The sequence below is a fragment of the Somniosus microcephalus genome, chromosome 10 (genome assembly GCF_052327205.1).
Source record: "Somniosus microcephalus isolate GS21.2 chromosome 10, FLI_Smic_1.0, whole genome shotgun sequence".
In the NCBI taxonomy this organism is placed as follows: domain Eukaryota; kingdom Metazoa; phylum Chordata; class Chondrichthyes; order Squaliformes; family Somniosidae; genus Somniosus; species Somniosus microcephalus.
Window position 1 is genome coordinate 93,275,115 of NC_140996.1, and position 27,473 is coordinate 93,302,587.

General features: G+C 46.2%; 1 long non-coding RNA gene across 1 annotated transcript; it reads right to left on the minus strand.

The window, feature by feature from the left end:
* On the minus strand, positions 1-27,473 carry LOC147111574 (uncharacterized). The gene is made up of 3 exons (XR_015079846.1): positions 27,421-27,473; positions 534-604; positions 1-410 (listed from the first exon to the last, which is right to left on the minus strand). It is a non-coding gene; the product is annotated as an uncharacterized LOC147111574 (long non-coding RNA).

Below are 27,473 nucleotides of genomic sequence, written 5' to 3' on the forward strand. Positions count from 1 at the left end.
CTTCGTTGTCATAGTTTAGGATCGCATCGGAATCTTTGGTTGAGTTAATCTTTTAAATTATCGCCAGGGATTCTATATTCTGTATGTAGTTCTAATTGTGTCAAATTAAAACATGCAACAGGGAAAGTTTTGTTCTTGTTTAATATTGAATGTGGAAGGTATAAACAAAGGTCTGTCAAATGCACTGCTTCACAGTAACGGAAATGAAATTCAACAGCATTTGAAATTCTTGTTTGAAATTCTGCATTTACTCTTAAAATTCTCTTGAAATGGTTTCCCAGCTATGATGCTCATGGAATTTGATATCGGCATATTAATACATCAATCTCCACTGCAGTGCTGAACTCTTTGCTGTGAAGGCTTCATTTTACTGTGACTGGTGAAGGAGTATCTGCCATGAAGGCTGCAACCTAGAAAACATGGGCTCATGTGCTTAGAATGGTTGATGCATTCACAAGAGCGGATATAAAGCTATTGAAAAATGCTGGTAAGTAGAATGCCAAATAAGGCCAAAAATATGAAGTCTATTTTACCTTCTTGTGTGAAGCATTTTCCAAAAGGATTGTGCCTTGCTATTGGTGGAACATTCTGTGTGATTCTATTCCTGGTGACAAGAAACAGATCTGTTCACTATTAAGAGTCACCTTTTGTTATTCATTCTCAGGATATGGGCGTTGCTTGCGAGGCCAGGATTTATTGCCTGTCCCTAGTTGCCCTTGAGAAGGTGATGGTGAGCCTCCGCCTTGAACCACTGCAGTCCGTTTGGTGAAGCTACTCCCACAATGTTGTTAGGTAGAGTATTTCAGGATTTTGACCCAGTGACGATGAAGGAACGGTGATATATGTCCAATTCAGGATGGTGTGTGACTTGGAGGGGAACTTGGAGGGGATGGTGTTCCCATGCAACTGCTTCCCTTGTCTTTCTAGGTGGTGGAGGGTGGATGTTTGGGATGCGCTGCCAAAGAAGCTTTGGTGAATTGCTGCAGTACATCCTGTAGATAGTACACACTGCAGTCATGTTGTGCCAGTGGTGGAGGTGGTGGATGTTTACGGTGGAGGATGGGCTGCTGATCGAGCGGACTGTTTTGTCTTAGATGGTGTCAAGTTTATTGAGGGTTGTTACAGCTGTACCCATTCAGGTAAGTGGAGAGTATTCCATCCCACTCCTGAATTTTGCCTTGCAGGTGATGGAAAGGCTTTGGGAAGTCGGGAGGTGAGTCACCCGCCTCAGAATACCCAGCCTCTGACCTGTTCTAGTGGTCATGGTATTTATGTGGCTGGTCCAGTTAAATTTCTGGTCAATGGCAACCCCCAGGATGTTGATGGTGGAGGATTCGGTGATGATGCCATTGAATGTCCACTGTCTTGTTGGAGATGATCATTGCCTGTTATGGAATATCCTTGATTTTTGCTTCCACTGCAATCAACGATTTCTATAACAGGCAGCTGATCTGCAAGGCAGTTATCCGTCCAGATGGCAAGATAAAAATCTAACCATTAGCATCCATTTCCATCTCAAATTACCCCTATGTTCACCTTTCCAACTGATCAATGCATTTGAACTCAGTACAAACCTTAGGAGAGAACAAGCATTCATTATTAGAAAATTTCTAAGTCGGCTGTGCGACGGGAAAAGTGCACGCACTGCCTGCCCGAGGTCCCTGCAGAGAGGCCTGGGCCATTTTGAGGGCCGGGCCTTATTTTGATAATCCCTGTGAGCTACAAGTGATTTTTAGGTGCTCACAGGCAGCTCGCCAGTCTGGGAGTGAGGGGCAACGGTGGCAATTCTAAAAGTTCCACTGCAGAGGGGAGCCAGGAATTTTCTCCTGCAGGGAGGGGAGGATGGGGATGTGAACGCACCAGTTGCATGCTTCTCCTGCACAAAATATTTACCCTTTCCAAATCGGCCTGCAGCAGTCCCATTAAGGCCATTCAACGCCTGGTACCAATGGGTGCACGCTTCGCCCATTGCATCGGGATTTTACAATCGGCTGGGGACCCTGATTTACATATTAGAAACAGGTGCATGTCTGGACCACCCCGCTGAAGGTCCTGAAGAAAGTGGCAGCGGCCATACCGGGAGCGAGAGCGGGGCGGTAAATCGCACACTGCATTTTTGGCACAGCACTGCCCCGTTCCTCCTGATCGGATGATGTAACAACCTCCTCCAGTGTTTCAAATAGCTTCACGGTGCTGGTGTATATATTTGGACTTGAGAACAGTTTGTAAATTGGATGATCAAATTTTAGAAGAGTGTCCTGATTTACAGCTCTTCATTGAATCCCAGCCCTGCATTTTGGGTACATAGGAACAGGAGCAGATTATTCAATTAGATCATGGCTGATCTGTACCTCAACTCCATTTACTTGTCTTTGATCCATATCCCTTGATACCCTTACCTAACAAAAATCTATCGATCTCAGTCTTGAAAATTTCAATCGACCCAGCATCCACAGCCTTTTTTGGGGAGTGAATTACACATTTCCACCACCCTATATATACGTGCTTCATGATTTCACTCCTGAGTGGCCAAGCTCTAATGTTAACATGTCACATCATTATCTGATGCTGCTTTTAATGATGTGTTTGTTGCCATTTCAGATTCTTTCCCAGGCTCATTTTTATCTGGTTTGCTTCATTAGCTTCTTTATGACTGTTCACGCATTTTTAATCTTCACTCTGAGAGAAAAGGTCTTTGACCTAATGATGATCATGAGCTTGATGTGTATGCAGTGTTTTTTTTAATTGAGTAATTGTTTTAGCATCATCTTGTTTGCTGTTGCCTAAGCCACCATAAAAGGGTACAAAGATAGAAATTCAAAAGAAAAACATTTGCTTAAAATGAGTACAGAAATGAGTTATACTGAGGCGCATATACTGTAGACTTTACTGAGAAGTTCAGAAAGTTCTCTTTATGGAATATATCCAGTAAGGGTTAACAAACCTCCAGGATTGCCCGGAGGTCTCCAGGAATCAAAGATGAATCTCCAGGACACTGCTGCACACAATCCAGGAGAAACATCATAGGGGCATTAAAAAGAGTGTTTTTTTCATTTTCTTCAAACACTTTCATTTATTAGTTGTAAAAATATTGGAGATGGGGGAAAAAGATTAATCCACAGAAAACACTGGAAAAACTCAGCAGGCCAGGAAGCATCCGTGGAGGGAGAAACAGAGTTAAAGTTTTAGGTCTGGGACCCTTCTGATGAGACAAATCAGCGAATCTTCTGCAAGCTGCATATATTCACGATAAATCAAGATAAAGGAGTGACACTCAACTTTGAATGGGGGTGCAAAACAGATGGTAATGTATAGTCGGCAATTATGTCGATGATGGATGGCCAATCTGCTACTGCCCGTCTTGTTCCACCACAAAAGTTGAATTTCACCCGTATAGAACCTGCATACACGCTCAAGAAAAATTATAAAGCAAAAGCAAAGTACTGTGGATGCTGGAAATCTGAAATAAAAACAAATTACTGGAAGTACTCAGCAGGTCAGGCACCATCTGTGGATAGAGAAAGAGAGTTAACATTTCAGGTCAATGACCTTTCATCAGAATTGGAAGATATTAGAGATTTAACAGTTTTTAAGCCAGTGCAGAGCCAGGAAAAAGGGGGTGGAGGGGGGAGGGGAGGAAATAACAAAGGGGAAGGTCTGTGATAGGGTGGAGGGCAGGAGTGATTAAATGACAAAAGGGATGATGGTCCAAGGTAAAAGGGGGTGGTAATGGGACAAGTAAAGAAACAAAAAGGTAGGCCCAGAGGAGGTGTAAATGGTTACAGCAGAATAGCAGAGGGTGAGAGAAGCATGGAAAACCTGGCAAAGAGAAGAAGGCTCCCGTGGCCCGGGAATGTGGCGGAGAAAGGCAAGTAGAACCCAGGGGTATGGACCACCCTGTTGGCTGTGTACCGATAGGGGATTCCCACCCCAAGCACCAGCCTACACCGCCTCTACTCCCAGTGACTCTGGTGCAGACATCCTCCATTACCAACACCTGCTGGCCAAGAAAATGGGAGTTGTTAAGAGCTAAAGTTATTAAACATGATGTTAAGGCCGGAAGGCTGAAAGTAGAAAGATGAGGTGCAGTTCTGTGAGCTTGTGTTGAACATCATTGGAACAGTATAGGAGGCCAAGGAAAGAGAGCTCAGAGTGGGGGTGGGATGAAGAAATTAAAGTGGCAAATGACCGAAAGCTCAGGATTACGTTTGCAGACTGAACGGAGGTGTTCAGCAAATCGATCATCCAATTTGCATTCGGTCTCCCCAATGTGGTGGAACAAATAAGGTATACCAAGTTGGAAGAAGTACAAGTAAATCTCTGTGTCACCTGGAAGTGTTTGGAGCCCTGATAGGTGGGAAGGGAGAGAAGAGCAAGTGGATAATGTAAAGAACCTGTACTTTATATTTCCTTTTTCTTGAAGTATTACAAAGGATTCTGTATTGAAGAATTCTGCTATCTTTTTGATGCTGCTGGTGAAAACCTCCATGTACTCCCTGTTGGCCCAGTCCTGGGTATCTTTCTTTGCCCTGAAGAATGGCGTCCCCCGACCCGACTCCAACAGTAATCGCTACGCTGATTGGTTTATTCGGTGCCTTGGAATGCAGCCAAACAATCTGATTGGTCACATCTAACCCAGAAATGCGAGCTAGGCATAGATTATTGGTCAGGAGGGTGCGGATTGAGACGATGGGATAAAACAAGAGTTTCTATTTGCTATTTTTGGCAGATCCCTTGAAACCTTCACGCGGACACTTAGGGGGCCACAGACTCCCCAGTTGAGAACCCCTGTTCTGGATGACTCTAAGACACTTCACTAAGTATCCTTCCACTAAGTCATCAGAGAATTTTGTTGTTTTTAGGAACGGTTGACTGCCCTAAAACGGTGTTGTCCAATACATTAGCCACAAGTGACTAATTGGGAATCCAGATGTGACTAATTGTATTTCTGATTAATAAATAAAAAATGACAATAGACACCATCGTTGGGCATGTGATCTCAATACTCATATTCACACGACATACCTATGTGCTTGAACTTTTGGCCGCGATTTTGCCAGCGCTCAGAGGGCGGTATTGGAGACAGGCCAGATGGTAAAATTGCAAGTATTGATGGTGGGTTCCGATCCTGCCGTCAATCCACCTCTGCGCAACTTCCCAAATGCGGGCTCTCAGACTCCCGATCGGTCCCGCCACCAAGCGATGGGATAGGCCCTTAAGGCAGTTAACAGCTTGTTAACTGCCTGGTTAATGCTATTTTGACAGTGATTTTTGATTTTTCCACATTTTCAGCATGTTCCATGCCGTTCCCAAACCACGCCAGCTAATTGTGTCAGGTTCATCAAGTGGCTGACATCTTGACAGCTGCAGCTCCAGCATAAAAACAGAGCTCTCAACAAGGCTCACTTACAGATGACAGAACTTTGTTTTTCAGGTCTTGGAAAACTTTTTGCAGGTCTGCTGATCTTGTAAGTGGTGAAGCTGAGATCCATCTCCACTGTGACCTCCTGGGAAAACCCTCTTCCCACATTGACTGAGCGCTTTCTCAACTGAGATATCTACCAGCAGCATGGGAACCATTTATTTCCTTTCACCCTGGGCCTCAGATTTGGAGGAAGAGCAGCCGCGGCAGCAGCAGAACCAGGAACAACAGCAGCACCAGCAGCAGGAGCACCAACCTCCTCCTCACCCACCTGATGCTGCACAGAGCAGAAGGCGTCAGCGCAGGGCTGCACGTCGCCGCAGGAGATACCCCCAACACAGGGTTTACAGGCCGAAGATGACCTTCCTCAACATGAGTGAGCAGCTGTGCCAAAGGAGGCTGAGACTTTCACAAGAGGTAATTGCTGACACCTGCACAATGCTGCACCAACACCTACAGCCCAGAGGAGCAGGTGGACAATCCTTACCAGTGGCTGTCAAAGTCACCACCGCCCTCAATTTTTTTGCTTCAGGGTCCTTCCAGGGCTCATCAGCAGACATCAGCGGCATCTCCCAGTCAGCTGCACACACTTGCATCATGCAGGTAACCAATGCCCTCTTTGCAAAGGCACACAATTACATTCAGTTCTCCACGGATGAACCAAGTGTAACCGTGCGTGCGGTTGGCTTTGCAAATATGGCAGGCTTGCCAAGGGTGCAGGGCATCATAGACTGCACACATGTGGCCATTAGGGCACCCCATCACAACCCAGCTGTTTTTGTCAACCGCAGGGCTTCCACTTCCTCAACGTCCAGCTGGTGTGATATGATTGGGATTACGGAAACATGGCTCCAGGGTGGCCAAGGCTGGGAACTCAACATCCAGGGGTATTCAATATTCAGGAAAGATAGGCAGAAAGGAAAAGGAGGTGGGGTAGCATTGCTGGTTAAAGAGGGGATTAACACAATTGAAAGGAAAGATATTAGCTCTGATGATGTGGAATCTGTATGGGTAGAACTGAGAAATACCAAGGGACAGAAAATGTTAGTGGTAGTGGTATATAGACCTCCAAACAGTAATGCGGAGGTCGGGGATGGCATTAAACGGGGAATTAGAGAAGCGTGCAATAAGGGCACAGTAGTTATCATGGGTGACTTGAATCTACATATAGATTGGGCTAACCAAATTAGTAACAATACTGTGGAGGAGGAATTCCTAGAGTGTATATGGGATGGTTTTCTGGACCAATATGTTGAGGAACCAACTAGAGATCAGGCCATCTTAGACTGGGTATAATGTAACGAGAAAGGATTAAGCAATGTTGTTGTGGTGCAAGGCCCCTTGGGGAGGAGTGATCATAATATGATAGAATCCTTCATTAAGATGGAGAGTGAAGTAGTTGACTCAGAGACTAGGGTCCTGAATTTAAATAAAGGAAACTACAATGGTATGAGGTGCAAGTCGGCTAGGATGGATTGGGGAACATTACTTAAAGGGTTGATGGTGGATAGGCAATGGTAAACATTTAAAGATCGCATGGATGAACTACAGAATTTGTTCATCCCTGTTTGGCATAAAAATAAAACAAAAAAGGTAGCTCAACCGTGGCTAACAAGGGAAATTAGGGTTAGCATAAGATCCAAGGAGAGGGCATATAAATTGGCCAGAAAAAGCAGCAAACCTGAGGATTGGGAGCAGTTTAGGATTCAGCAAAGGAGGACAAAATGATTAATTAAGAGGGGGAAAATAGAGTATGAGTGTAAGCTTTCAGGGAACATAAAAACTGACTGTAAAAGCTTCTATAGATATGTGAAGAGAAACAGATTGGTGAAGCCAAGCATAGGTCCCTTGCAGTCAGAATCAGGGGAATATATACTGAGGAACAAAGAAATGGCTGACCAATTAAATACATACTTTGGTTCTGTCTTCACAAAGGAGGACAAAAATAACCTCCCAGAGATGTCGCGGAACATAGGGTCTAATGAGAGGGAGGAACTGAATGAAATCAGTATTTGTAGGGAAATGGTGTGAGGAAAATTGACGGGATTGAAGGCCGATAAATCCCCAGGGCTTGATAATCTACATCCTAGGGTATTTAAGGAAGTGGCCCTAGAAATAGTAGATGCATTGCTGGTCATCTTCCAAAATTCTATAGACTCTGGAACAGTTCCCATGGATTGGAGGATAGCTAATGTAACCCCCCTATTTAAAAAAGGTGGTAGAGAGAACACGGGGAATTATAGACCGGTATGACTGACATTGGTAGTGGGGAAAATGCTAGAGTCCATTATAAAAGATGTAGAAGCAGAGCACTTCGAAAACAGTGACAGGATCGGACAATGTCAACATGGATTTATAAAAGGTAAATCATGCTTGACTAATCTACTGGAATTTTTTGAGGATGTAACTGGTAGAATAGATAAGGGAGAACCAGTGAATGTGGTGTATTTGGACTTTCAGAAGGCTTTTGATAAGGTCCCGCATAAGAGATTAGCGTGTAAAGTTAAAGCACATGGGATTGGGGGTAAGGTACTGACTTGGATAGAGAACTGGTTGGCAGACAGGAAGCAAAGAGTTGGAATAAACGGGTCTTCTTCCGAGTGGCAGGCAGTGACTAGTGGGGTACCGCAGGGATCGGTGCTAGGACCCCAGCTAATCACAATATATATTAATGATCTAGATGAGGGAACTAGATGTAATATCTCCAAGTTTGCAGATGACACAAAGCTAGGTGGGCATGTGTGCTGTGAGGAGAATGCAGAGAAACTCCAGTATGATGTGGAAAGTTTGGGTGATTGGGCAGATGCATGGCAGATGCAGTATAATGTGGATAAATGCAAGGTTATCCACTTTGGTGGCAAAAGCATGAAGGCAGATTATTATCTGAACAGCAATAGATTGAGAAAAGGGGAAATGCAACGAGACCCGTGTGTCCTCGTGCACCAGTCGCTGAAGGTAAGCATGCAGGTGCAGCAGGCGGTTAAGAAGGTAAATGGTATGTTGGCCTTCATAGCGAGAACATTCGAGTACAGGAGCAAGGATGTCTTGCTGCAGTTGTACAGGGCCTTGGTGAGACTACACCTTGTGTATTGTGTGCAGTTTTGGTTGCCTTATCTGAGGAAGGATGTTCTTACCATGGAGGGAGTGAAGCGAAGATTCACCAGACTGATACCTGGGATGGCAGGAATGACGTATGAAGAGAGATTGGGTCGATTAAGCTTATATTCGCTAGAGTTTAGAAGAATGAGAGGGGATCTCATTGAAACTTATAAAATTCTAACAGTACTAGACAGGCTAGATGCAGGAAGGATGTTCCCGATGGCGGGGGAGTCCAGAACCAGGGATCACAGTCTAAGGATAAGGGGTAAGCCATTTAGGACTGAGATTAGGAGGAATTTCGTCACCCAGAGAGTGGTGAACCTGTGGAATTCTCTACCACACAAGGCAGTTGAGGCCAATTCATTAAATATTTTCAAGAAGGAGTTAGATATATTTCTTAAGGCTAAAGGGATCAAGGGTTATGGGGAGAAAGCAGGGACAGGGTACTGAATTTGGATGATCAGCCATGATCTCATTAAATGGCAGAGCAGGCTCGAGGGGCCGAATGCCCTACTCCTGCTCTTATCTTCTATGCTTCTATGTTTAATTCTTCGATCTTTTGTCGTGGTTTGGCTGATTTCGGAGAAGAAACTCCAGGCGACAGTTCACTCAACTAGTGAACTGGGGGGCGGTGGGGCTGGGGCAGGGGGCAACCTCCTGTATTTAAATGACTATGAGGCTGAAAAGTTATTTGGTGTCAAGGACACAACCCTTTGGTGGGTGAAGTCCTGTCCCCAGAGATACACACCAATCAACTGGGGGAAGGAGGGAGAAGTTAGACTTCATTAGAAATTTCAAACGTCTCAAAGTGCTGGCTGCTGTTGATCTGCAGCCTAAAACTAACAAACACACTACAATCTGCAAAATTTCCTGACAAAATAATTTAAAAAATCTAATTAACCTGAGACAATGCTTACTTAACAGAAATTAGACTTTGGGGCTTTAAAGGGACATATATTGTGCATTATGTGCTATAATACTCTTGCCTTTATAAAGCCGTGCATCATAAAACTTACTGTAAGCAACAAGTAGTGAGATGCACAAGTCTTCACAGAATAACAAGAAATCACAGCTGAACAATCAATGGCCTCTTTCTGTGCTGAAAACGTCTACGGTTCTCTGGTTCAAACCTTCCATGGATTTACAAAAGGTAAATCGTGCTTGACTAATCTACTGAAACTTTTTGAGGATGTAACTGGTAAAATAGATATGGGAGAACCAGTGGATGTGGTGCATTTGGGATTTTCAAAAGGCTTTCGATAAGGTCCCGCATAAGAGATTAGCGTGTAAAATTAAGGCACATGGGATTGGGCGCAAGGTATTGACTTGGATAGAGAACTGGTTGGCAGACAGAAAGCAAAGAGTTGGAATAAACGGCTCTTTTTCCGAGTGGCAGGCAGTGACTAGTGGGGTACCGTAGGGATTGGTCCTTGGACGCCAGCTATTCACAATATATATTAATGATCTGGACGAGGGAACTAGATGTAATATCTCCAAGTTTGCAGACGACACAAAGCTGGGTGGGCGTGTGTGCTGTGAGGAGGATGCCGAGAAACTCCAGTATGATTTGGACAGGTTGCGTGATTGGGCAGAAGCATGGCAGATGCAATATAACATGGATAAATGCGAGGTTATCCACTTTGGTGTCAAAAACAGGAAGGCAGATTATTATCTAAATGGCAATAGATTGGGAGAAGGGGAAGTGATATGAGACCTGGGCGTCCTTGTGCACCAGTCGCTGAAAGTAAGCATGCAGGTGCAGCAGGCGGCTAAGAAGGCAAATGGTATGTTGGCCTTCGTAGGGAGAGGGTTTGAGTACAGGAACAAGGATGTCTTGCTGCAGTTGTACAGGGCCTTGGTGAGGCCACATCTGGAGTATTGTGTGCAGTTTTGGTCGCCTTATCTGAGGAAGGATGTTCTTGCCATGGAAGGAGTGCAGCGAAGATTCACCAGACTGATACCTGGGATGGCAGGAATGACGTATGAGGAGAGATTGGGTCGATTGGGTTTGTACTCGCTGGAGTTTAGAAGAATGAGAGGGGATCTCATTGAAACTTATAAAATTCTAACAGGACTAGAGAGACTAGATGCTGGAAGGATGTTCCTGATGGTCTGGGAGTCCAGAACCAGGGGTCACAGTCTAAGGATAAGGGGTAAGCCATTTAGGACAGAGATGAGGAGGAATTTCTTCACCCAGAGAGTGGTGAACCTGTGGAATTCGCTGCCAAAGGAGGCAGTAGAGGCCAATTCATTAAATATATTCAAGAAGGTGTTGGATATATTTCTTAAGGCTAAAGGGATCAAGGAGAGAAGGCAGGAATAAGGTACTGAATTTGGATGATCAGCCATGACCTCATTGAATGGCGAAGCAGGCTCGAGGGGCCGAATGGCCTACTCCTGCTCCTATCTTCTATGTTTCTATGTTTCAATTTTAACCACAGGAAGAACATTATACATGTTTGCACCAAGTACCCTGGCAGTTGCCATGACTCGTTCATCCTGCGGCAGTCTACTGTGCCTCCGCTCTTCAATCCACCAACCCAACTTTCTGGATGGTTACTTGGAGACAAGGGCTATCCCCTGAAGACATGGCTGATGACGCCGTTGAGGAGGCCATCGAATGAAGCTGAGGAGCGCTACAATGCCAGTCACATTTCGACCAGATCCATCATCGAGCAAACCACTGGCTTGCTCAAGATGCGATTCAGATGCCTTGACAGATCAGGTGGAGCCCTACAGTACTCAGCAGCCAGGGTCTCCAGAATCATTGTGGTCTGCTGTGCACTGCACAACATCGCACAGCATCATGTCTTGCAGCTACCTGAGGAACAAGTGGTTCAGCGCATAGCCTCCTCAGATGAGGAGGAGGAGGAGGAAGACAACCTTGCAGAGGCAGATGAGCCAGCTGCAGCAGGAGGCAAGCACATTGCTGCCCGTGATGCAAGGGAAGCACTCATCTTTGCCAGCTTCGCTTAGGTAGACGAATCAAACATGTGGCCACCTTCTTATCAGACCGTAGACAATGGACAAGAACCTGTGTGTTCCTATCACTCTGACTACCATCATTACAAATGCAAGTCGCCCTGAGCCCTCATTGTGCAATTTCCATTTCCCAGATCACATAGGCCAGAACTTCAACTGTTTGCCATCACTTCTGTTTAAAAAATGCACAAAATGATAACAATGGCAAAAATTAAAGACAGCAATGACAACAGAACAGAACACCCAAGTGACTACCCTTGTGACTAATTGTGCTTTATCTTCCTCTTGCGCATGCTTCTACGTGGTGTTTCCCCTGTGGCTTCAGCAGATGTGGAAGCACCTTGCTCACTTTCATGCTGCTCCTGCTTCGGCACCTTTGGCGGGCATCCTCTGGGTTTGCAAGCCTGTGAGGGCTCGGCAACAGTCTGCTCCTCCTGCAGTTGTGCAGGGGCTGAGACACCCATCTCAGTTGGCTGAGGACTCTGACCGAGGGCTACTCAGTGGCATGGGGGTGTGAGCGCTTGGAGAGGAGCCCACACTTCCTTGTTGCCTGCCTCCAACATCCCTCTCATGGTTCAGCCCCACTTCAGTGCTAGCAATTGGCTGGACAGCACCTTGCTGCACATCAGGAGGGCCATGAGGACCCGTATCTGCACTGGCAGTCCTACTCAAAAGGACTTCCATGAAGCTCTGGTTTCTCTGCTCAATAGCTGCCCATCGCTCCTCCAGAGATGTCAGTCTATTCTGAACATTCACCATGTTTTCTTGACTCTGGTGATTTATTTCCTCCATGGCCATAGCCATCCTCTCCTCTACCGTAGCCATCCTTACCACGGAGGTAGCCATCCTTTCCACGGAGGTTGCCATCCTTTCTGTGGTGGGGCGTTCATGCGCCATTGACTCCACAAAGGCACTGCTCATGTTAGAGATAGACTCCTCCATCCTCTCCACACTCGCAGTAACCCTGGAGATAACACCTGCCAGAGACTCCTGCACTTGTTCCTGGAGTTGCAGCACTGCTCTCTTTCTAGATGGACCCGAAGGCACAGGGTCCACATGTAGCTGAGCAGAGCTGGGAGCACCCTGCGGCCTCCAACAAGGACTCTCCACTGCTGTCCCTGTCTCCACATGCTGCTGATGCTCACTTGTGAGCTGTGATATACCAGGTGACAACACTACTCTATCTCGCAAAGGTCCCACCGAGGTGTGCGTCTCTGCGCTGGTGCTGGGTGCGCTTACTTCTGCTGACGCTGCACCCGCAGAGGTTGCAGGTTCCTCTGAGGAGTCTTCAAGCTCCGGCTCATCCTCCTGCACAGTGGGGAGGGGGGCTGTCGATGGTCCTGTGGGGGAGTAAAGGCATGAGTTAGACATGAGATAGTAACGTTAGATGCACGTGGAATTGTGCAGATGATCATAAGTCAATCTGTTTGAGCATCAGATGCCACATCAGTCACTCATGCAAGGTAAATGAGAGAGATGCAAATCTATCCTGTCACCAGCTTGCTCTGCTGCGCCCGTCTGACCCTCCCCCACTTCCAGATCCTCATCACCTCCGATGATTTCCAGTGCCTCTTCAGCATTGGTGAGATGTGAAATGGAAGGTGGCCCTCCTCCTGTCTTAGCCCTCTCCCTCTTATTGTGGGTTCTCTTTCCCTGCAATGAGGGACACAAGTGGAGTTTGAGTGAGAATGATGGAGTGAGGGTAGAGAATCCATAGCATAGATGCTTAGAAAGAGACAAAGATGGAGTGAGCTGCCAATACCAAGGGTTCTCCCTCTGTGTTGTTCGTTGTCATTGCATAACAGTGATAGCGAGTGTGAGGGCAGCATAATTGAATAGTGAAGTGATTGTGTACATAGAGAGAGGGGGATGGTTAAGGGTGCAAGGGATGTAAGGGCAAAGTGGGATGTGCAGGAGTAGGTTAACAATGCAGAGTGCTGGTGATGAGAGGAGATGGGGAGCAGATTGAGGGCAAGTGTGATGTTATACTCACTTTTCCTGAGCGTACCAGGTCATTGAACCTTTTCCTGCACGGCGCCCAAGTTCGAGTGCACAACGATCTGGAACTGACCTCCTGAGCAATTTGTAGCCAGGCTGCTTTGCTTTGCTGTGGAGGCTTCTTCCGTCCTGAGGATGGGAAGAGTACCTCCCTGTGCCCTCTGACTCCCTCCACAAGAGCATGGAAGGAGTCGTCGTCAAATCGGGGAGAGGCCTTGGCCCTTGAAGCAGTCATGGCAGCAGTTGTTAGCAGGGAATCCACCATCAAATAATAAGAGAATGAAACAAGACTGCATGGGCCCCTTAAATGCAGCTGCCTCACAGACGTCAGCAGAGGCGAGTTACAGACCCAAAACCAGTAATTGGCCAGGGGAGCACACACGCAGAGATTCAATAGCCCAATTAGGGCAGAATTGCAATTTTTTACCGGCTGAAAGCGGTGGCGGGACTGGAACCCGCCGACCACCTGACCCGCACCCAACACGCCACCAGTGAGAAAATCACGGCCTTTGTGATTGTTGCTAAAATGGTAAGGTGAAAAGAAGAGCGCGCGAGTGTATTTTGATCAGTGGACATCCTTGGACACTGAATGGTGGTAGATGCTTGTCAAGTAAATATAAGCATGTGAACTACATTTATCTGCATTGTGCGAGTGTACATAAGTAAATATAGACTTGTAAAAGTACAAGTGAGTGTATGTATGTAAGGTGTTTTCTACTATGACTAGTGTATGTGGCTAAAACGGTGTTGCCGTAGCCGCAACTGTGGCTAGTCAACGATTTCTATTGGACAACACTGGCCTAAACTTAACAAGGAGCAGAAATTATTTTAATATTTTTTTAAATTCTTTGTTCGCTTGGAAGCATTGCATGATTATTAATTGCCAATTAAATAATTGCATAAAGTAGAAATTATAATACACAGGGTTGGGAATTTGAATCACTGCAGCTGGATTATAAATTATGGATTTTTTTTTTATATAATGAAGAAAGGTGATAATATTTTCCATTTTTCCAGAATGAAGTACTTCAGATTTAACACCAATATAAGAACCCACCAATATAAGAACCTAAGAGCTGTGAAGAAAAAAACAAAGACATTGGGGCCCTGTATCTGTCTTTGACTGGTGAGATTGAATGCTGTTGTCATGTTAATACTGTTTCTATCCTATGGCACCTAGTGGGGCCTTGAATTGTCTGCTCTCACTCTATTGATTTTTCAGGCTCACAGTGGCAAAATATGATGCACCTAATTTGTTTGGAACTTTGAATGGAAATTTTTTTAAAGACTTCTTAGCAGAATTCATTGCACTCCTGGTGTTTGAAACAGAGACAGGAGTCAATCCCTACTAATACACCATAACATGTTGGGTCGTTGAAGCGTCCCCCTTTCAGTGCTCTGCCTCTAACACTCAGGCCATTTAAATTAGCAAAGTTAATTAACCAAGGCCCTTGTGTGAGATTTATGCATGGTTCAATTCTGTATCTTTTGGCTAGCTGCGGAAGGGAAGTGACCATACAAAGTGTAGCTTTGCACTGGTGCCGATACAGGTTCCGATGAAAGTGCTGAACGATGAGAATCGAGACTCAAATTCAATTCACATTATTAATAACAACAGAAAACGCTGGAAAAACTCAGCAGGCCAGGCAGCATCTGTGGAGAGAGAAACAGAGTTCGTGTTTCATGTCGATGACCCTTCATCAGAACTGGAAAAAAGCAGGAAATGGAAAGTGAGTTTAGGGGCTGGGAAAAGGAGGAGGGGATGAAAGAACAAAAGGGAAGGTCAGTGATAGGATAGAAAGCAGGAGAGATTGAGAGACATTAAGAGATATTCAAGGCAAGAGGTGGTGGTAATGGGACAGGTTAAGGAACAAAGAATGGCTCTCAATGAGGTGTGAATTGCGCTGGCAGAATGAAGGACAGCTGCCATGTGTGAGGGGGAAAAGAAATGGGGCTAATCAAAAAGTGTGGATAAAAAGAAAGAAAATATATATAAGAGCAGATAGCCCTTGTCTGCAAGCAGCCACCTTCAGGTTTGACGTGATAGCTGGAAGATTGTTGGCACACCGGACTGGTGCAGGAAGAAGGTATCATAACTGCTGCCAGGATACCGGGCATTCACCATCATGATTTGCTGGGCGTGGTCGCACACCAACTGCACATTAAGTGAGTGGTATCATTTGCAGTTGTGGTACATCTCAAGATTGATAGGCAGCTCCTGCAAAGCCACGTGTGTGCAATTGATGGTGCCCTGCACCATGGGGAAGCCCGATATCCTGGCAAAGCCACATGCACGCTTCTCCTGCTTCTCTCTGTTCAGAGAGAAGACAATGAAGTCCCTTCTTCTGGAGTACAGAGCCTCTGTGACCTCCCAGATGAAGTGATGGATGGCAAACTGGGAGATGATAGCTATGACTCCTGCTCCAGTCTGGAAGGATCCAGTGGCGTAAAAATTGAGGGTGACAGCAACCTTGAGGGCCACTGGGAGAGCTGTGGTCGCCATACTCTGAGGCTGTAGGTCTGGTTCCAGGAGGTGGCAGAGTTCTATGACCACCTCCTTGGTGAAGCGGAGCCTCCCAATACACTGCTTCTGACTTAATGCAGGTAAGAGAAGTGCTCTTGGAAGACCCTAGGTGGGTAAGGCTTCCTTCTGAAAGCCCACCTGCCCCTCCTCCTCCCTCTGTGAGCAGCTTGTCCTTTTCTTTGCTGCCACTGCTCCATCTCCCTGTCATGCTCCAGTGCAAGGGGGACTGCAAGTAGAACCCCCATGACTGGGAGCAAGTGGTTTGAGCAGGACCCTTGAAATCAGAAGCAAGGCCTTCTCCACTTGCAGCAACACTCCCCGTCACCTCACCAACTTTAGAAAGCTCCAAACAGTTGTATAAACTTACACACAGCCAGTAGAAATCAAAAAGCAAGTCACGTGGGGTTGGTGAACTATGAGGTTGGCGGCCATGGGGGAAAGATCTCCAGAGGAGATGAGGTCAGTGACAGTCTTGGAAACGGTGGCTTGATGGTCAGTAGGTAGGAGGAGGTGTCAGAGAGTTGGCATTCAGCTTCCACTAGGTAGAGGTCGGTTCGCCAAACAACAACAGCACCACCCTTGTCAGCAGGTATAATGACAATGTCGGGGTTGGATCTGAGAGAATGGAGTGCTGCAAGTTCAGAGGGAGGTAGGTTGGAGTGAGTGAGGGGAGCAGAGAAATGGAGACGGCCGATGTCACGGCAGCAGTTTGCGATGAAAAGATCTAGAGAGGGTAAGAGGCCAGAGGGAGGAGTCCAGGTAGAACGAGAATTCCGAAAGCGGGAGAAAGGGTCAGCCATGCGGGGGGAAGACTCCTGGCCAAAGAAGTGGGCACGGAGGCGAAGGCGGCGCTTCTGCACTTCTGCCCTCACCCCTGCCCCTCCCTCCCGGAACCACGATAGAGTTCCCCTTGTCCTCACCTTTCACCCCACCAGCCTCCACATTCAACGGATCATCCTCCGCCATTTCCACCACCTCCAGCATGATTCTGCCACCTCCAGCGTGATTCCATCACCAAACGCATCTTCCCCTCACCTCCCCTTTCAGCATTCCGTAGGGACCGCTCCCTCCGCGACACCCTAGTCCACACCTCTACTACCCCCAGCACCCCTTCCTCTTTGCCCGGCGCCTTCCCGTGCAAGCGCAGGAGATGCAACACATGCCCTTATACCTCCCCCCTTCCCACTGTCCAGGGCCCCAAACACCCCTTCCAGGTGAAACAGTGATTTACTTGTACTTCTTGCAATCTAGTATACTGTATTCGCTGCTCACGATGTGGTCTCCTCTACACTGGGGAGACCAAACGCAGATTGTGTGACCGCTTTGCAGAACACCTCCGTTCAGTCCGTAAGAGGGACCCCAAGCTCCCGGTGGCCTGTCCCTTTAATTCACTGCTCCATTCCCACTCAGACCTCACAGTCCTCGACCTCTTGCATTGTTCCACGGAAGCTCAGTGTAAGCTCGAGGAACAGCATCTCATCTTTCGATTAGGCACTCTACAGCCCTCTGGACTCAACATAGAGTTCAACAATTTCAGATCATAGCCTCGGCCCCTATCACATATATATATTTTCTTTTTTTTTCTCCACACTTTTTGTTGGGCCCTCTTTTTTTTCCCCTCCCACATGGCAGCAGTCCTTCATTCTGCCAGCACAATTCACACCTCATCTAGAGCCATCCTTTGTTCTTTAACCTGTCCCATTACCACCTCCTCTTGCCTTGAATATCTCAATGTTTCTCAATGTCTCAATCTCTCCTGCTTTCTATCCTATCACTGACCTTCCCTTTTGTTCTTTCATCCCCTCCTCATTTTCCCAGCTCCTAAACTCGCTTTCCATTTCCTGCTTTTTTCTCCAGTTCTGACGAAGGGTCATCGACCCGAAACGTTAACTCTTGTTTCTCTCTCCACGGATGCTGCCTGGCCTGCTGAGTTTTCCCAACATTTTCTGTTGTTATTTTGGATTTCCAGCATCTGCAGTATTTTGCTATCGTGCTAACACATTATTAATAACCCATTTGTAGCAGTCTGCACTTGGACTTATCAAAGGACAGCTTTCACAATAAAACTCAGGGGTTCTATTGTGAGTTTAATGACAAAGTTCAGCATGTGTCCCTTTCACAGTTGTCACCCGCAGCATCTTGTGCCACATAATATATAAAGAGGCCTCTCTCTGTTTTCTTTAAATTTGCAGTACAGGCTTGAATCTAAAGGCAATCTATCATAGGGTAGATTCCATGCAGACTATGTTTGTTCCAGAAAATATTGCCGAATTCCATGCCATAGCTTTGCAACAACACATCTGACATCTGACCGCCCCATCAGAGTCCCTTCAATTCCCCCCCCCCCCCCCAACTCCTTGTTCGCACTTCATTTGTCAGGGTCATCTGTGTACTGGAAGTCTGTAAGAGCCTGAAAACATGAACTATGGAATGAAGAATGGTCATTCAGCCCATTACTCCTCCCACAGGTCATCTACAATTTGCTGTATCATAGTCTACCCAATGTATTTAAACTTGTGATGGAGGAGGATAAACAGGATCAGCAGAACAGTAATGTCACTATTTGTTAAATAACCTTGTGTGGGAGTTTAACCCCTCTTGGGATATTCATCTACACGTCAAATGACTAGATGTGATTATTTGAAACAGATGGGTAGACTTTCCATTGTTTAAGTGGTGTCTACATATCCCGTTAGCCTGTGTAATGGTTTTATTTTTGCAATGTCTGTAACAATAGGTTTATTATATTTATAAAGATTTTGGCCGTGAAAATCGGCAGCTTAGCGGCAGCTGTTAAGGCCGGATTTGGCATAAAAAGCGCGGATGCATCACTTCCGCCCACTTCTGGCGGGGCCCGCAGTGGCCACCGTTTTGGGCAGGTCGGCAGTGCAGCTGTTGCCTGCGTTCACCAGAAAAATGCTAATCAGTCAGATCGTGATGTCAATCAGTGTGTCATTCTGACTTGATGCATGACCTGCCATTTTGGATGTTGTCAACGCCCTCTCCAAAACATGAACTGCTAAACGTGCATTCAGCTGCATGAGGAACTCCCTGCCAATGGTATTTAAAGCGATCATCAACAATGTGCAGGTGACTTGCTTTTTGATTTCTACTGGCTGTGTGTAAATTTATACAACTGTTTGGAGCTTTCTAAAGTTGGTGAGTTGACGGGGAGTGTTGCTGCAAGTGGAGAAGGCCTTACTTCTAATTTCAAGGGTTCTGCTCAGACCACTTGCACCCAGCCATGGGGGTTCTACTTGCAGTCCCCCTCATGCTGGAGCATGACAGGGAGATGGAGCAGTGGCAGCAAAGAAAAGGACAAGCTGCTTGCAGACGGAGGAGGAGGAGGGGCCGGTGGACTTTCAGAAGGAAGCCTTACCCACCTAGGGTCTTCCAAGAGCACTTCGCTTACCTGCACTTAAGTCAGAAGCAGTGTATTGGGAGGCTCCGCTTCACCAAGGAGGTGGTCATAGAACTCTGCCACCTCCTGGAACCAGACCTACAGCCTCAGAGGATGGCGACCACGGCTCTCCCAGTGGCCCTCAAGGTTGCTGTCACCCTCAATTTTTACGCCACTGGATCCTTCCAGACTGGAGCAGGAGTCATAGCTATCATCTCCCAGTTCGCTGTCCATCACTTCATCTGGGAGGTCACAGAGGCTCTGTACTCCAGAAGAAGGGACTTCATTGTCTTCTCTCTGAACAGAGAGAAGCAGGAGAAGCGTGCATGTGGCTTTGCCAGGATATCGGGCTTCCCCATGGTGCAGGGCACCATCAATTGCACACACGTGGCTTTGCAGGAGCTGCCTATCAATCTTGAGATGTACCACAACTGCAAATGATACCACTCACTTAATGTGCAGTTGGTGTGCGACCACGCCCAGCAAATCATGATGGTGAATGCCCGGTATCCTGGCAGCAGTTATGATACCTTCTTCCTGCACCAGTCCGGTGTGCCAACAATCTTCCAGCTACCACCTCAAACCCAAGGGTGGCTGCTTGGAGACAAGGGCTATCCGCTCTACACCTGGCTGATGACACCCCTTCGCCACCCCACCACTCGTGGCCAGCAATCATACAATGACAGCCATGCTGCCATGAGGAACCTCATCAAGCAGACCATCGGGGTGCTAAAGCAATGGTTCCGCTGCCTTTACCGTTCGGGAGGAGCCCTCCAGTACATGAGCGGGTGTCCCATTTCAGGGTGGTCTGTTGCATTCCCCACAACCTGGCCATCATGATGGCAAAGCCCTTGCCACCACTGATTCCGTGACCCCCACAGGAGGAAGAGGAGGAGGAAGGGAGGAGGCAGGCAGCAGATCCCTGTTCCGAACGGGCTATCTGTGAGTGCCTCTTCAGAATCCAGTTCCCCTGAATGAAACACCAGATCCCCATTGCTCACCACTTCCCTCTGTCATGGAATATCACAGCTTCCTTTTGGGCACAATGCTGAAATGAGAGCCACCATAAACCAAACATAATTTATAAATTGATCCAAAACTACATAACAAAGTCAACTAATCACCCTTGTGCATTACCTTAGTGTCTGTCTTTCATGTTCCTTTGTCTATTCTAGTGCTCCTATGCAGTGCTACCCCAGTGGCTGCAGCATGACTGGTAGAAGTCTGCTGACTTTCCTAGGGGGACACTGCAGATGGCCTGGCTGTAAACTATACCACCTCAGCATGCGCAACAGCAGTCTGGGCTGCTGGCTGAGAGGCAGAAGCAAGAGCACTGGTGGAGTGGCAGGGGTGGGAGTACGAATGCAGTCATCCTGAGCGAGAACAACAGGTTCTTGCTCCACAGAGTCACTGTCACTCCCCCGGGGCATGCCTCAGCATTCATAGCGATCTGTTGGAGGACACATTGCTGCAATGCTGGGAGATCCTCCAAGCCTCTTTCCACATTTGGAAACCCAGCCTCGATGGCTGCAGTCTGAGTTTGCATGGCCGCAAGCTGAGCCTGCATGAGAGCAGTCTGAGCTACCCGTCCAGCACTCAGACGTTGGGTCGCTTCTGTTTGTGTTGCAATGGAAGCACATAGTCCATAACACCCAGCAGTATAGTTGGGTCCACAAGTGTTCTAATGGAGTTGCCCATCACTTCCATCCTAGAACTCATGGGCTCCAAGCACCACCCCCCCAAAATTTACCTCCATGACAAAACAGTCTGCTTGATTGACAGCCCATCCACCACCTTAAACATCCACTCCCTCCACCATTGGTGCACCGTGGCTGCAGTGTGTACTATCTATAAGATGCATTGCAGCAAGTCACCAAGGCTTCTTCAACAGCACCTCCCAAACCTCCACCACCTAGAAGCACAAGGGCAGCAGATGCATGAGAACACCACCACCTCTAAGTCACACACCATCCCAACTTGGACATATAATTGCCATTTATTCATGGATGCTGGGTCAAATTCCTGGAACTCCCAACCTAATAGCTCTATGGGAGTACCCTCACTAAATGGACTGCAACTAGGGATGAGACATAAATACCAGCCTCGCCAGTGATGTTCATATCCCCAGAATGAAAATTAAAAAAAAGAACTGTTACTCAAGATGCCATGTGTAGGAATCATAGACCACTTTCTAATCAGATCTTTAAAGACAAATGATAATGCTTTCTGCACTTGAATCTAATACACCTACTTTCACATTAGCTGTAGCATCATTCTACCTTCCATATCCATGTGCAGCCTGTAATATCATAATTGTACTATGATGTGGTTAAAATATGCTGCATCATTAGGTAGTTACTTGAATATTACTGTTGCAGTGTACAGTTGTATCTTGTGAGTAATATGCATACCGGTTGCCCCAGAAGTGAGGCCACATTTAAATTCTGATGGCCCACTTCCCATTTGTTCTGGGTGGGAAGTGAGGGAAAATCACGTGGTCCAGAGGCTGCGTGCTGACAGCAGATAGATGGTGGAATCGGCTGCTCGGGCTGTCTCCTGTCTCCTGCCCCACAAGGAAAAAATAATTTTCACCGTTTGGACCTCTTCTGGCCCCGATCCTCTTCCCAGTAGTGTTCACTTGGTGGGAAAGCTACTGCAGCTTCCCACTCAGACCAACTAGTTAAAATTGCAGTCAGGTCTTGATAACATGCATATTTAAAAAGGGCCCTGCCAGCTTTGGGCAGGTGGCATTGCGATCTCCTAAGTAGAACAGATTAAAAAGAACTGTGCGCTCCCGGCAGCTCCAGGGCGGGTACGTGATAGTAACTGCCACCAATGTTCCCTGTAATTTTTCTTGGCACAGCGCAGGCCATTCAAAATATGCATGCGCGAATTTTGTATTTAAAAGCCGGCACACCGGCTGCGTGGGATCCCTGGAGCGTGGCCGCGCAACTTACAGGGATCATTGTTGCCCACCGGGCCAGTTTCCACCAGATGGGGGTGATTTTTAACCATACCCACAGGTTTTGTCCATCCTTGTAATACAATTCAAGCATCTATTATTTCCTATGGTTCTTTTATCATTCTCGGGATATGGGTGTTGCTGGCAAGGTCAGCATTTTATTGCCCATCCTTAGTCACCCTTGAAAAGATGGTAGTGAGCCAAAAATGGACAAAAGAGCTGAATTGCAGAGGCGAGGTGAAAGTGACGGTCCTTGACATCAAGGCAGCATTTGACAAGGTGTGGCATCAAAGAGCCCTAGTAAAATTGAAGTCAATGGGAATTGGGAAAAATCCCCACCGGCTGGAATCACACCTAGCATAAAAGGAAGGAGGTCAAACAGCATCTGTGGAGAGAGAGAAATAGAGTTAACATTTCAGGTCGGTGACCTTCATCGACCTGAAATGTTAACTCTGTTTCTCTCGCCACAGATGCTGCCTGGCCTGTTGAGTGTTCCCAGTATCTGTAGTATTTTGCTTTTATGAAAGGAAGAAGGTTGTGTTTGTTGCAGGCCAATCATCTCAGCCCCAGGACATCGCTGCAAGAGTTCCTCGGGGCAGTGTATTAGGCCCAACCATCTTCAGCTGCTTCATTAATGACCATCCCTCCATCATAAAGTTAGATGTGGGGATCTTCGCTGAGGATTGCACTGTGTTTGGTTCCATTCGCAACTCCTCAGATAATGAAGTAGTCCATGCCCGCATGCAGCAAGACCTGGACAACATCAGGCTTGGCTGATAAGTGGCAAGTAACATTCATGCCATACAAGTGCCAGGCAATGACCATCTCCAACAAGAGAGAATCTAGCCACCTCCCCTTGACATTCACCGGCATTACCATCGGCAAATACCCCACCATCAACATCCTGGGGGTCACCATTGACCATAAACATAACTGGACCAGCCACATAAATACAGTGGCTACAAGAGCAAGTCAGAGGCTGGGTATTCTGTGGCGAGAGTCTCACCTCCTGACTCCCCAAAGCCTTTCCACCATCTATAAGGCCTTTCCACCATCTACAAGGCCTTTCCACCATCTACAAGGCCTTTCCACCATCTACAAGGCACAAGTCAGGAGTGTGATGGCATACTCTCCACTTGCCTGGATGAGTGCAGCTCCAACAACACTCAAGAAGCTCAACAGCATCCAGGACAAAGCAGCCCGCTTGATTAGCACCCCATCCACCACCTTAAATATTCATGCCCTCCACCACCGGTGCACCATGGCTGTAGTGTGTCCTATCTAGAAGATGCACTGCAGCAATTTGCCAAGGCTTCTTTGACAGCACCTCCCAAAACCATGACCTCTTCCACCTAGAGGGACTTGGGCAGGAAGTGCATGAGAACACCACCACCTGAACGTTTCCATCCAAGTCATACACCATCCTCAATTGGAAATAAATTGTTGTTCCTTCATCATCGCTGGGTCAAAATCCACACGGACTGCAGCAGTTCAAGAAGACAGCTCACCACCATCTTCTCAAAGGCATGTGAGGATGAGCAATAAATACTGGCCTTGACGGCGACGCCTACATCTCATAAACTAATAGAAAAACAGGCATGTTAATAACACTGATTTACTGCTCAGTTTGAATGCTGTAAGTTGGGTGGGAATAAATGGATTGACTGTAAGTGATTGAATGGATCTCAAGTGAACAGTTATTGACCTCTGCATGAGACTGCGGCTAGACTAGGATATGTTATTGCTCTGTTAGGTTGACTCTGGAAAAATAAACTTGTTTGTGATGGTATTGCTTGTTAATAGCTGCTCCCGATTTTGCCCTATAGTATGTCCCCATACAGTTTAATTTGGTTGTTTCTGATAAATAAATGAATTACCTAAAATTTGACTTGACAATTAATTTAAATTTTTTGTATTAAAAAAGAAAATATCCAAATAGTTGAAGCCAAGTCGCTAAAGCATTTCAAGCTAAAGAAAGTAATTTTTTAAAAACTTGCCTGGAGACTTCGATAAGTCAAGATAAGTGTTAAACCTATTGCCAGAAATTCAGGTCCCCACGGGTGAGTATGCGCTGTGTAATCCCGCGTAGGGCCAACAAAAGTGCCGGTTTCGTGCATGCACTGCGCATGCGCTGGAAACTGGAACTTCCGTTCCCTCGAAGGAAGGGGTTCACAGGTCAAACGCATGCACCAGAGAGGCAGCACGTACACCTGGAACTTCCGTTTTTTTTACAGGTTTCTCCGGGAGGGTAAGTCACTAGCAGCTGCGCATTTAAAAAGCAGTCGCAAGGCCTGCTTTTAACAAGGTAAGTGGTGAATTAAGTAAAATTAAAACATTTTTCCACAGGTTTATTATTTTTAAATATGTTAAAGAAAGGTAAGTTTATTTTTAGCCCCGTTAAAAACTGTAATTAATTTTTTCATAAATTTAAATTATTGTTTAAAATAGTTATTTTATGTAATTTAAATTTATTTTAAAAATGTGATTTAAAGAAAAAATTATTTGAAGTTTTAGTTAGATTTTGGGGCTAATCTCTATTCATAGATTTGACAGGTCTTCCTGTCAAATCTATGAATAGAGATACCCTGCTACGATTGGCTCTCCATGGCCCACGTGATCCCAGGGGACGCTTCGAACTAACTGCGCCCCTGGGATACGCAAGCACTGCGCGGTGGCAGTTGGAGGAGGCCCAGGATTGGAATCCCACACGGGCCCACAGCACAACGGCAGGTGCGCTAGGTAAGTGTAGGTCGGGGGCTTGCACCTGCGGGAAGCCTCCGACCCAAATTTCTGGCCCATTATAACTGAAAACCTTGGGCTAGAAATTGCGGTCAGAGGCGTATTCTAGAGTATGCCGCCGACCCGCGATAGAATTATCAAAGTACCTGCTGGCGGCCAGCTCAAAAACTTGCAGGCTCAGGCCTCGAGGCGGAGGGCAGCGCAATGGCCCACGGATCCCAGGGACGCAGGCGGGGCGGAAGCGTACCTGCGATCATGTGGGCCTGGTCCTCCAATCAAAAAGTAGAATTAATTTTAATCATTTACGAAAGGAATCCCCCAATGAGATGTAATGGAATCCCAAAAACCTAATAATTACACAATTTACAGAATTGGAATTTTATTCGTAATTATCTTCACTCTACCAACCTCATGAAAAATTTAATTTTTTGCAATAAAAATATAATGTGGGCCAATATTTGCATAAACTCATTTCATACCGTGTATGTGCATAATTGAGAATATGAAAATGTTTAATTATTGGCTTAGATATCCCCTTACACTGATGCAAACACGCGTTGTGCCTGCTTGCATCAACCGTAAGACTACCATGCGCAATCGCTGACTAGTCGGTGGGCAAATAGCTCAACTCTGCACTAGCAATTGCTTTTTCATGGCCCCTGCAGATGTCCTGTCAACGTGCACATTGAGAGGCCCAAAGCTCCGGATCTCGCTCACGCGGAAACCCCAAACTTGTGGTTGATTTCAAAGGGAAAAGGACAGCGTTCTCAGAGTACGCCATCATACACACCACAATTTCAGTGCCCTTGAATTTTTCAGCTGTGGTTTTAATGCATTAACAATGTTTTGATGGGTGCAGACTGTCTGAAGTAGCTGCCCAATTGACCGAGTTTTGTTTATTGACTGATGCTGTCAGGGGAGAACACTTATGTCATTGTTTTAGCGTATACAGCATGGATACGTTGTACATGACGAAGAATATTCAGTAAATCCACACTGCTGTCATTCAGTCAGAAAATTGAATAGGATACAAGCTGATTTTGCTGCAATAGATATTGTTCTGTCAAGCCATTTTGGGGCAACATTCTGGAGAAAGCTGTAGCAAACCCAGTTTAAAATATGTTAGAATAGACCATTTGACTTCTGCTAAATGCATAGCAAAATTTTTTTATTTGGAAACAAATTCTCTAAGTGCGTGCAGTAATATTTTGTTTGTTGTATTTCTTTTAAACTATCTGACACTTAGTCATGTATCTCAGTAACAAACATAGTTAGCAACCCCGTGTTAGTAAATTAGGTGGATCTTTCAAAGCAGTGGCCAAACATATGATACAGTTGAAATTGGTCACTTCATCTTACAAAATAAAACCAAGCTACCAAAGGCAGGTGTAGGAACAATACAGTTCCATTATTAATCCTGCCAGAAAAACCAATAAAAGTTTACCGTTCTATTTAGATCAAATGTCCTATTTAATTTTACAGTTAAAAAGAATAGTTCGCAGCCTGTCAAAAAGTCAAAGCAGCATTTTTTCAGAATTGAATTGATGGTAAACAGAGGTGACTAACTAGAAGAGGATACCTTCAGAGAAAATGATAAGGAAGATGTTTCTTCAGGGCCCACTCTAGTCTCTGCAGTCATTACCAGAGTCATAGGTGGTCCATGGGTTAGAGAGACCAAATGTAAAACCCTTAAACAAAAGCACTTGTAGGACCAACAGGGTTAGATTTTTTCTAGAATAGCACCAAAACTGTACTTCTGCCTGTCAGTGTGACTTCATCCAGAACCAGCTGAATTTTACTCTGTGCATCTTTATTACATATTCATGGCAGACCCCTGGAGTGAGTTGTCCCTTCTAATATGTAGTCTACCGTTGTGGGGAAGAGAAGAAAATCCAGCATTTCCTCAGCAGCTGAAAGGGCGATGGGAGCCATTTTGTATCTGGAACAAAGTGATTGACTGTAGTGTCTGTGGCTGGTGCTTCTTCAGGGCACCAAGGCCACTAATTTAAATACTTCAGTTGAGTTATTACTGTCTGTAGCCTGCTTTTGGCTCCAAGGAAAGTAGAGCTACAAAGAGCATGATCCAGCTACCTAGACGGGAGTTGGCCATGGTGCAAAATGCTATCTTTAGGAACCCCACATGGATGATCAACACTGGGACAAATTCATTGAACTCTGCAGGACAGCAAAGATAGCAAGAAGCAGCCATACCTTATAGCAGTGCACTGTAATAAGCATGTTTCCCTGTTATAGCCACCTGGCCCTCAATGTGTACAACACCACTTGCAACTTACCAGCTACATGCAGGACGTTCCTTCACACCCACTTCCTTCTCGTACAAGTGTTC